The sequence below is a fragment of the Tyto alba genome, unplaced genomic scaffold (genome assembly GCF_018691265.1).
Source record: "Tyto alba isolate M040663 unplaced genomic scaffold, T.alba_DEE_v4.0 Super-Scaffold_18, whole genome shotgun sequence".
Lineage (NCBI taxonomy): Eukaryota > Metazoa > Chordata > Aves > Strigiformes > Tytonidae > Tyto > Tyto alba.
This window is the reverse complement of record NW_024881280.1, coordinates 12,858,695-12,869,963: the sequence shown is the minus strand read 5'-3', so window position 1 is coordinate 12,869,963 and position 11,269 is coordinate 12,858,695. Positions and strand designations below refer to the sequence as shown.

Below are 11,269 nucleotides of genomic sequence, written 5' to 3'. Positions count from 1 at the left end.
AATAAATTTAGTTGTCTAAATACATTGCTTCTCCAGCTGCAAGCATGCTTTAATATTCTCATAATCACTGATAGTAAAATCATAGAAGAATCATGTCTAAAACCAAACTGTTCTAATATGCAAGTTTACCAAAGTTATCACTTGGATATTTCTTTTCAGTTCCTTTCTGACTAAAGATAATAATTGCAAACATTGAACAAGATATAGAACAGCATGGTTTATAGTACTTTGGTAAGAAATTTTCTCATTTCCTTTAAGAGCTGTCTTAGTAGATCTTCATATGAAATATTAATCAGCTAAGACAAAACAAAGGAAGACTAAAAGCTCTGATCTTCCCAATCATCTTTCCATTGTCCTTTCTCATCCTCCCATTCACCTTCTTTCTCTTCATCTATTCTTTTTAATTTGCATGTTTTGTTAAATTCAAGCCAAAATGTTGATTTTTCTCACAGCAGTTTTTGTGTTCTCGGGATATGAGCAAACAGCACCCACAAGACAGAATGAACTGCCAGATCCATCCACTTAAATTGCTAACACCGTGATTTAAAAAAGAAAGGTTATCTGGGTCTTTACGAATAATGTTGTTGACCCTGTGTTCTCTTGTGAAATGTTTTCAGTTATGACACCTTCTTGGCCTGACAGAATATTTTAATCTGTTGGATAGAATTAGCCAAGCATGCCTCATTCAAGCATCTTATGAATGGATTTGCCAGCTGGGCAAGGGCTAATATTAGGGTTTGTGAAAGCCAGAGGGAGGAGATTGGTTACCAAAGAAACAAGCAGATCTTTAAGCAGATATACCCAAGAGATATCCCATGCTCAGTGTTAACTTGGTCTGGTAACCCCTTATGGCAAAAGATTAAAACTTCAGCTACAGATAGAAGAGAGTAAAGGAGGGAAGCAGAAACTCTAGAACTGGTGTGAATCCCTCCTTGCTCTACGACAAACCGCACAATATACTGAAGAAAATTCACTTACCCTGTTTTAAAAACTGGCTACCAGGCAATATGCAAACTGGAGGCAATCAGATTTTCTGTGAGACGAAGGAGAAATGCTGTCAGTTGAGGGAAATTGTAATCAGAATTCATGGGGGTGGTGGTGGTGGTGTTTGTCTGATCATCCCAACCTTGGATGTAGAAAAGACAGTAAACTAGTGCTCAATCTGGATGAGGATGGCAACAGTGAACAGCCAACTGATGAACCTAGCTACATTTTTCAGCCATTATATTTTCTAGGCAAGTATCATAGTTTGAAAAAGTTCTTTCTGGTTCTCAGGTCCTTGCCAAAGCAGTTTGTAAAGAAGTGGTTCATGTGAACTTTCACTATTTTCGTATGAAAGTGAAGAGAATGACACTTGGTGCTGCTCAGCCACAAATTACCAGTGTCATGTTTTCCCTCCATTTTTATTTCCTAAGTAAATAATTCTGCAGTACACCAACATTTGTATGTATTGCAGCGCTGTAGTTTTGCTTACATGATGCAAAGACTCTTGTTATTGGTCAGAACAGAAATAGTTGGTTAAATGAAATTACAAGGCATTGCTGCCCTGAGAGCAGCAAACAAAAAGACTTCCCCTGGCAGTTTTGTCCACAGTGTGAAAAGGTAGGATGCTTTCAGAGTTTCCTCTGCAGGTAGCCGGGTAGCACATAAGTTAGTGTCAGGCCAGCTGACCTTTTCCGTGATAAGAAAAGAAAACCAGAAAACCACAGGATTTGGTTTAGATACTTATAAAATCAGACTGTGAGTCTACTTTAGAATGCATCCAAAGAAAACATGGTGTAGGCTCAAATTATAGGAAGTTGAAAGTCTGTATCTGGATTTCATTATGGAGAATGATACATAGTTAAGTGATACAGATTAATAAATAGTTAAACTGAAGCAAGGAGATGGACTGAAGCAGCTATCTCTTTAGGACTTTTCAGTTATCTAAGATCTTTTTTTTCTGGTCTTGTTACATGGAACATTTCCTTTAATTCCTCAGGCAATGATCTAGGCAGGCTAGCCTGAAAAACCAGGAGTGGGAATGCAGTTTTCATCTCAAACTAAACTGAATATATTCAGTTTTCTTCTTAAGGAAGAAATTCTTCACTGTGAGGGTGGTGAGGCCCTGGCACAGGGTGCCCAGAGAGGCTGTGGCTGCCCCCTCCCTGGCAGGGTCCAAGGCCAGGTTGGACGGGGCTGGGAGCACCCTGGGCTGGGGGAAGGGGGCCCTGCACATGGCAGGGTGTTGGAACTTGGTGATCTTTAAGGTCCCCTCCAACCCAACCATTCTACAATTCTATATTTCCCTGGTCCTGCAAAACACAGACAGGGATACAACCAACCTGGTAAAACCGCCTTTAGTGCCCCGTTTCCTTCATTCTTCCAGACACTGTGTTCTGAGCACCTTCTGTGCCTCAGCCTCCCTACGCTCTCCCAAAGGCGGACTGGACTCTCAGATGAGAGTATACACTTTTCTTTCCACAGCAGGCCCCAGCCCAGCTGTGGCATTCAAGCTTGGGTTGCAGCTTCAGCAGCAGTACAAGGAGAATGGGGGTATGGAGAAGAAAGGGGCTGCAGCGGCAGGGAGAGTACAGGGCACGTGCCCGCTGCCGTGGTCAGCAACAGGCCGGGGGGAAGGAGCAGGCCGCTGCCCCAGCCGGCAAGCCAGCTCCCTTCGGGGCACAGGGGCTGCCCCACGGAGGTGCCTCTGCGGGGTGCAGAAAGCGCCGTGGTAGAGAGATGGGACGTGATCGCGGGGGGTTGGAGACACGGGAGCAGTGTCACGCCTCCTCTGTCCTCCCCAGCCCCTCAGCGGGAACTGAGGGGAGCCCCAGCCCGCCCCCCGCCACCGCCCCCCGCGGCCGTGGGGGGCAGCCCCGCCCAGCCGGCCGGCCGGCAGAGGGCGCGGGCCCGGCGGCGGCTGTGGGGGCGGTCCCGCGCCTGCGCGCTGTGGCCGGGCGAGGTGGGGCGGAGCGGGGCCTGGCGGCCGGTGCTGGGAGCGGGCGGGGGGGCCGGGCCGTGCTTGGCGGCGGCTGCGCAGCTCCGCGGGGGCTGCGGCCGGGCGGCTACACGGGGCGCGGGCGACCCTGAGTTCCAGGCGGTGGCTGGTCCAGAGCGTGTCAGCGGCGGCGAGGGAAGGGCGGTGAGTGCAGCCCCTACACCCCCCCCCCCCCCCCATCCCCTTCCCGCGCCCGGCGTGCGAGCAACAGGTCCTGCCGCCGAGCCGCCAGCCGCCGCTCACCGGGCAGCCTCCCCCGCGGCCACGGCGCCCGCACAGGCCCCGGGGAGTCCGGCCGGGCCGGGGCCAGGCGGGGCGGCGCGGCCGAGCCGGGCTCGGCGGCTCTCGGGGAACCGCGTCGGTCCCGCCGCGACCCTCGGGGCTGTGCCCCGGCCGGGAGGGGCGGCCCCGGCCGCTGCGGCTGCAGGTGCCGGCGCCGCCGCCGAGAGCGCGGGGGGCGGACAGCCGGGCTCCGGAGCGCTGCTCCGGCCGCTCCCCCGCCTCGGGGCTGCCTCCCGGGCAGGCGCTGCGAGCTTAGGCCCAGAAGTTGTGAGAAACCCCCCCGTACTTGGCGGTGCGCGTTTTCTGCGTGAGCGCAGGGGGCTGTGTTTGTGTTTTAATGAGGGGAGAAACTTGAGGCTTCCCCCGACGGCGCTGCTGATCCTGTGGCGGTTCTGCGTTTGGACGTGGTGCCTCGGTGAGGGGATTGTTTCGTATTGATTCATGAAGCTTTGCGGGGTGAAGTAGGTTGAATATGGGCGACTTGCAGTGTATTTTACAGTCAGTCGGCGGTAGTTAACGCAGATCCTGGCTCGGAACGACTCGGCTTTCAGGAAGGCTGGTAACGCTCCTGCGGCGGCGGCGCTTTGCTGGGGAAGGGACCGCGGCTCTGTTGTGGTACAGACTGTACAGGCGAGCAACAAAGAGCGCGGTGACTTTGGGTTTGGAGAGACAGCCTGCGCAAGAAAATGAAATTCGTTTGCTTTTGAGCTTTTTGAAAAACACTTCTATTAAAAAAAAAAAAAAAAAAAAAAAAGTGGGATGGATCCATGAAAAATAACTTAATGAAGAATATTAAAAGGAGTAAATATCAGCTAGTGCTGTAAGGGTTTTGTCTTTTAAACAGTAATTCTTAAAGCCTCTATAATGGAATTATTTGGATATAAGCTAGCTCCGTAGCTCACTTACTAGAACAAAATACTTGCATTCTACATAAGTGGTGAGACATTGATGGCTGAAATCAAAGTTCTAAGAGGTGACTGGTGGTGGTCTTTTTCTGAGTGTCTGCTGCTTCAGTGCACGATTTCCTGTGCCTTAAAGGGACCTCTCTCTTTCTGGAGGATTGAGATGTTTTTCCTGAATTTGTCAAAAATAGGATACCTTTAAATCATCTTTAATTAGGCATTCAAGCCTGAAGATATTTGGTTTTAAGCTGTCCTTTGAGTTTTCACAAACAGTACATCTTTTTTTTTTTTTTTCTTGTAATCAACTTAGAGCTATTACTACAAATCTAAATGTCCAACACATTAGTCTGGCTGATATATACACATACGAACTGTGTTCCAACATGCTGTGATCCATTAAAAAAAAAAAATCAGTATTTCACATGTTGAAAGCTTAACTAATAGTATTGTAGATGGTTTAACAAGGCATCAGGTATTTATATTTCAGCACCTTGTGAACCAGTGTACCAGAACATTAACAGTAACGTTAATTAAATTTAACAAAGTAATACAGAGTTAAATGTTAATACATGACCACTTAACTCTTTTCAATGTAGTTCTTTCAGATTTTATATCCTTCCAATGTGTGTCATGTTGCCTTGCGATGTATGGAATAGCAGCGGATGGTAATATTTGCTATATTAGCAAATTAGCAAATGCTATATAGCAAACTTGCTATATTAGGTGATGGTAAATATGTTAGTTTCACTTAAGTTTTTACTACATTTCCTTTCAAAATATCTGAACTTACTTAGAAATGTAAATCAAAATATTTCTTCAGTAGGCTGATTTAGCTGCTGTAGGAATCTGCAGGTGTTACTCGGGTCACTGGGGGCTGTCAGGCATCACAGCAATATGTGATGTAGAAGTAGTAAAAATGCAATATAGAGGTTACCATTCATACCGAGAGTTATGGACGCAGAAACCTTAATGTAATCTGAAGTTCATATGCATCCATCTATAAATTTTCCTAGGCAAATAACTATATTTTCATAACACTTCCATTTGCTGCTTTTTAATATCTCTTGCTGTAGTTTGAAGTTGCAGGCATTCAAAAATCCCTCATCATTTTTAGATGCAAATTCTCTTAAAATGTCTCCTCAAAGACTGGATCTTAACCTCAGATGCTAACAGTTGTAACTACCTGTTTCAGCTACCATTTTTTTTTCCAGTTTGCACTTTTGATTAAGTGCATTCCTTTTACTGTGTTAGTCTTTTAGAATGCTGAAGGCTAAGATTTCAAACAGTCTGCTACTTCTTAGATAACAGGATTTGTGTTCATATGTCATGTTTAAAATTCTTAAATGTTCTAGCAACTGGCTTTTTTTTAAAAACTACTTTCTTAGTGTGACATGTAGTGTTGCAGAAAGGCTTGACATTACGGTATTCGGAACACTAATCACTGCTTTGGTCATTCATCAGAAAGCCTCAAGACTTTTTGTAAATATTAATTAAATACTGTTCTATTGTTTTCCTTTTATTAATGGACAGAGGCATTTGTATATTTGAAAAGGTTTGCTGCTATGTCTGTGTTAGAAAACTCAGTGAAAACAGTTTATACTGTAACTTAGCTACACTGCCAAGATTATTTTTCTAGTATAGTTATCTACTTTGGAGCTTTCTTCAATACAACTATTCTGACAAAGGTATTTTATGTACACATCCTCCTTCCTACGCTCCCAATAAAGCTATATAGCAAAATGTTTTAAGTATAATTCAGGCTAAAGTATAAAGCAGAATGCTAAACAAAAAGAAGAAGTTATAACTAAGTACTTTATATACCAGGCCATTTTAAAGTAAGTTTTGGGGTTTGTTCTTTTTTAACTGGAAATGATGAACTGTGTATGTCTGTTGATAAAGACTTGTTTTATACTGAAAGGGTGTCTAATTGCATACTAATACATAGCTGTACAGGAAGAAAAAAGTGCTGTAACAAAGCGTGCATCAGTTAAATTAGAAAGCAGAGATACCATTAGTAATGCCCAGTTGTACGAGGAATGATTCTATTCTGTGAAGCAGGAACCACAGAAAGGCCTAATCTTGCACACTTCTTTTATGGCAGAAAAAGGATGTGATGTATTTCTTTACAGATGGGTAAATGGTTTGAGTATCTGCCCAGTATGTTGGGATTTGGTTCAAACCCTTCTACTGTTTGAGGGAATTTAAAAACCCCCCAAGGTTCCCTTAACTGCCAGGCCACTGGGTGTCTGGGTGTGAGGTGCTTCCAGACACCAGCCAGTTTCATTCTTGAGGAATAATATTCACTTGGGAAGGGAATGAACGGGGTATGTAGCCCAGGGACTGTCTGGCAAGAAGCATGATCAAGTACAAATTGATGGTATAAATCCACATCTCCTTGTTACAAGCAAAATGTTGAAAGAATAGATGAAAGGAATTTTTTTTTTTTTTTTTTGGTCTTCCCTGGCATGGCATGAAATTCTGGAGACTTAAATCTCTGATCTTTCTCTGTATTGTTGGCTGACTTGACCAATTCCTACTCATGCTAAGTATTAGATATTTGCCCTTTTCCTTGTAGAGCAGAGCTTGGTTTTTTTATCTGTGGGGTGTGGAGTCTAGTAGGTGGCATGGTGGTTAGATTCTTTTGTGGAACTAATTCTGCTTTCTTATAAGATGCCAAATAATTACATACAAAAACGTAATTGTTTCAACATACCTATAATTATCTGTTATATAAAGATCACTGCTGTGCCTGGTGTTTCCTTAAATGATTTGCCTATGTATGTGTTCTGGTTGGCCATAATTGTCTTCTAAAGAAAAATGAGTAAGAAATATTTAATGTGATCTTGTGTTAACGTTTTTAATACTTGTTTTTGCCTCTAGTCTTTAATTTTTCAAATGTCTTCCCTAGGATTAGAGAAAAGGCTTGACAGGTGATACATGTGACAATGCAGCTCACAGTTGTTAATCATAAACTTTAGTATCTGAATTTACTACATTTTTATCAGCGTAGAAAATAAACTCCTCATCTCCTGCAAAGTTCTAACAAAAGAATAGATGATATAATAGGTAGAAATTCTAGAAAAAGATAGTTCTTAAGAAAATTAAGATAGAAACCAAACTGTAAGTTTCATTCTTCTCTTTCATTAGTATTCTTTTTCTGGGGTAACTGTCAGAAGGTCATACTTGGCTATTTGGCCATAACGTGTGATTCAGAAGGCTCTCAATGGTTTATTTTGGTTTTGGGATTTTTTTTGGGGGGGGGGGGGAGGGAGGGGGGTGGCAGGAGGTGGGAAGTAGGTCAGAAATGGGAAGGATTTCTGGGAAGGATATGTTAAAAGTAATAGGACAGTTAAGTGGTCCTTTACAAAAGATCTTAGTAGTACTCAAGTGTGGTAATAGTATGTTAGCATCTAAAACACATAGATAGGTATGTATGTGCATGAACCATTATATGAATAGTCGGTGTGAACTGTCTTCTTTTCATAGTGTGAAAAGTTTCATATTTTCATAGTTGTTCAGTGGTTTTTTCAAGCTCTCTAAAAAGTTGAATTAAGCAAAACTAAAAACCTTTGATAACCGGGAAGTGCCAATACAACCTCAGCAGCTGCTCTTTGACCTGACAGTGGTGCTGGGAGGTGGCTGTATGCATTCCAAGTCTGTTTCCAAGGATAAGTGTGTATTTTTAAAGGCGGGAAAGAGAGACTGGAAAAGAAGTGTTCATTTAGGTACCAGTGCTGTTGAGTGGAGTTCTGAGTACAACTGAGTGTGTTCAAAGAAGGACAGTGTATACTAGTGCCTAAAAGAGTCACTTCTCATTTCAACAGTATATTATAAAGATTACCAGTGGTATATGTGTGAGCTGTTGTTAGCAGTGTGATGGCATAGGAGTGACTTTCATTTAATGAGGTGTATATGAAAGTAATGAAACTTAAAATGTTCACCTTGTTCAAGGCTGGAGGCAGGTAAAATATAACTGGTATGATGCCTTGGTAAAAACACTACTGGGAGTAATTACTTCACTTTTCATGTTACCCATCATCTGTCTGTTTCCCTGGAGCCAAATCTTGATCTTGGTTTGGGTGGCATCGATCAGCAGTCAGCTCTCATCTGAATATTCAGAGGTAAACCCAAGTGTTCTTTTAACTGGGAAGATCTCCACAATTAAGGTCAATGAAGGTAGTGTGCTTCGGTAATGCTTTCTCTATTAATCACTTATTTAGAAGCTAGGCTTCAGTGTGGCAGAGGAGAAATCTAGGGAGGGAAGCATGTTTTTTCTGCATGGTGGTTGTACTGAGTTACATTCTTCAGCACAGCAGATATCATGACAACTTTTTCTTTTTTATGCACCTCTGCATAAAGCTAAGGCTTGACCTTAATATCGGATTATGTAGTGTCACTGCAGTGTTGTGGCTGAGAACTTGTGGTCACACTTGTTTGTAGTTTTATCAAATTGCCATTGACTTGTCAGCTACTGTTAATGAAACTTGATACAGACTAACCATGCACCTTGGCGAAAGAAAAGTAAAGTTGCTTTTGTAGAAAAACTGTTACAGATAACTTCATTGTGTGCCATATAAATTAATTGCATCTCTTGTTTTGGCTAAGAGAACATGTTGCTAATTCTTCTGGTATGTCCTATTTTCTAAATGTTCTCTCAAGCTTTCAGGTTAAGCATCCAGAGTTTTCACACAGATGAGGGTTTGGATTGTATTGGTTTGTATTATATTGATTGTATTTCTTATATATGTATATCACTGTTTTCAGATAGCAGATCTCTTCTTCCTGATGTCTGAAAGGGCATATGATGTCAGCAGGCAAACTTAGTCCTCTGTCAGTGGGAGAATATAGCATTAGTGAACATCACGTGCTTTCTATAGTTCCTGTAGGATCAAGCGCTGATGGAATTGCTTAGTGCCACTATGTGGTGGCATTTACATTTTGTTTGAATGGTATTAGAAGTTCTCAAATGCCAAGAGAGAAGGAAAGTGAGTTGAAATGGATATAGATATACGTATTTAAGGGTGGTGATTGTTGTTGTAGGATAATTAAACCCAACATAATGCAAGCTCTTACGATGTCATTTTTTCCGGTAATCAAGATGTGTTCTAAATTAGTAACCTAATTACTGGGAGGAATTAGCACAGTGTCTTAGAGTAAAGTGAGGTAAAAGCTGATCAGTTCGATGTTGTCTTGTTGGGCTGACTGATTAAATGACTTACAAGCCCAGCAGTATTTGTTTTGGTTTTGACTAGTGGAATAGTCTGTTTCCCATCTTTTTTTTGAGTATAAACGGTTCTAAAAATCCATTTGAGCTTAAGTTCTCATTAGATTTATAGACTTTTTCTACTGAATTGTGAATTTAATTTTTGTCTGTTCATGGACTATTCATCTAGTGTGTGTTACGATCTTCTCTTGACTTTTAACTGTTGTCATCAACTATGTCCTGACAAAATGTGTGGTGTCAAGATGATATGATGAGAACTAGCTAGAACACTGAAGAGGCAAGTTACTTGACTTCAATGGAGAGATGAGGAAAGTGGCAATCTGAGGATTCTACAGTCTTCTACCTTTTAGCATATTAAATTTCTTCTTTCTCCCTTGGCTTATCAAGAAAGATGTAAAGACTGAAAGTGTGTCCCAAGGAAAGCTAGGAATCCAAAAGGTAAATGTTACTTGTCCTTCCTCCCGAAAGAAAATATCCTGAGAATGTTTTTAAGATAACAAAACAGGTGAAAAGCTATTCAAGACTGGTTATTTTGGCATATTTTGTAGGCCATTACTTTATTTAAGCTTTTGCCAGTTTTCAAGTAAGGAGAGATCAAAATGAAGTGTAATGAAGAGCTATTTCTTCTTGACTGAAAGAGAACTCTGCATCTAATTATATGGTGTTTTAAAGCAGCAGTTGAGAGTTATTTTGGCTTATTGCTTATAAAGTAATTTTTAGGTTAAACTATTTTTTTTATCTCAATGTCTTGTTTAGACTAGCAAGCTTATTGCTATTAGGGAGTAGTAATATGATCAATTTTGAATAGTCATGATATATTGATTTTTTTTCTTTAGATCTTTCCTAGTTTTGTATGGATTTCTTATATTTTTGCCACTGCTTTTTTTGGTAACTTTTCTATTGCTTGTTTTCTTGCATTCTTTCCTTCATGAGTCTTAGTTTCCTCTCTCTAAATAGGGAAGATGGACAATATTGAGAAGGAAACAAAGATTCTGTGTATTGGATCACACCAATCCTATACACTGTTAAGTCTTTTGACCTTTGCTCTCTCTCTTCCATCTTATTATTGCTTTGTGTCTTAAGGTTGGATTGACTTGTAAAACCATAACTATACTTAGGATTTCTTTCGTTTTGCAGTACTGTCCTGGTTCTCCTTTAGATCTTCTGGTGCTTGTGTTCTCTTACCTCCCATTACAGCTTTGATATAGTCAAAGATACACCTTCTATTTTAGTGGGAAATTTTTCTATAATAAGAGTCAAGTTAAGCAGGAATATTGCTTTTATGGAACATAATGATGACTGTTATCTAGTAGTATGCAAAGCAGAGTAGTTCAGTGCCAGGAGCTCAGGAAATACTTTTTAGCTAGCGTGTGGTGGGATGATTAGATGTCAGTGAAGTGTGTAATAAAATTGGACCAGACTCCTAGTTTCTGTAGAGCTGTTGAGAAGGTTATCTTTAACCATAGTATAATTTTGTTATGCTTTCTGTAGTGTGAGCGGCAGTCAGAAAGCCAACAAAATGCTAAATGTATCAGGAAAGGCATTAAGATGACATCATATTGCAGCTATGCAAAACCCTGCTGTCTTTACTCTTGTGTACATCTTAGGTCTCTGCACTTAAAGGAAGTATGTAGCAGAACTAAAAAAATGGAAAAGGACAATAAAAACAATTAAAGGATGGAGCCTTACAAGTAGAGACTAGAAAAACTGGAACAACTCAGTTGCAAGGGGATGTGACAGAAGTTTTAGAAATAAAGCTATGGAGGCTGTGGATCTTATAAATGCAGGATGCGGTTGATTAAAATGGTAGGTTTGAAACAGATAAAAGAAGCTGGTACTTCACATGCTAGCTGGTGAACTACTGGCATTTGTTGCCACAGG

At 41.5% G+C, this 11,269-nt stretch overlaps 2 protein-coding genes across 2 annotated transcripts in view; both read left to right on the top strand.

Annotated features, from left to right (window-relative positions):
* Window positions 1–3,021: 3,021 nt before the first annotated feature.
* The window catches only part of PALS1 (protein associated with LIN7 1, MAGUK family member), a 61,574-nt gene continuing 53,326 nt past the window's right edge, over window positions 3,022–11,269 (top strand). The window contains exon 1 of the mRNA XM_032984722.2: window positions 3,022–3,124. The gene's annotated coding sequence lies outside the window, so the exon portion shown is untranslated. The remainder of the gene's footprint in view (window positions 3,125–11,269) is intronic.
* Window positions 3,046–11,269, top strand: part of TMEM229B (transmembrane protein 229B) — a 323,642-nt gene continuing 315,418 nt past the window's right edge. The window contains exon 1 of the mRNA XM_042790970.1: window positions 3,046–3,124. The gene's annotated coding sequence lies outside the window, so the exon portion shown is untranslated. The remainder of the gene's footprint in view (window positions 3,125–11,269) is intronic.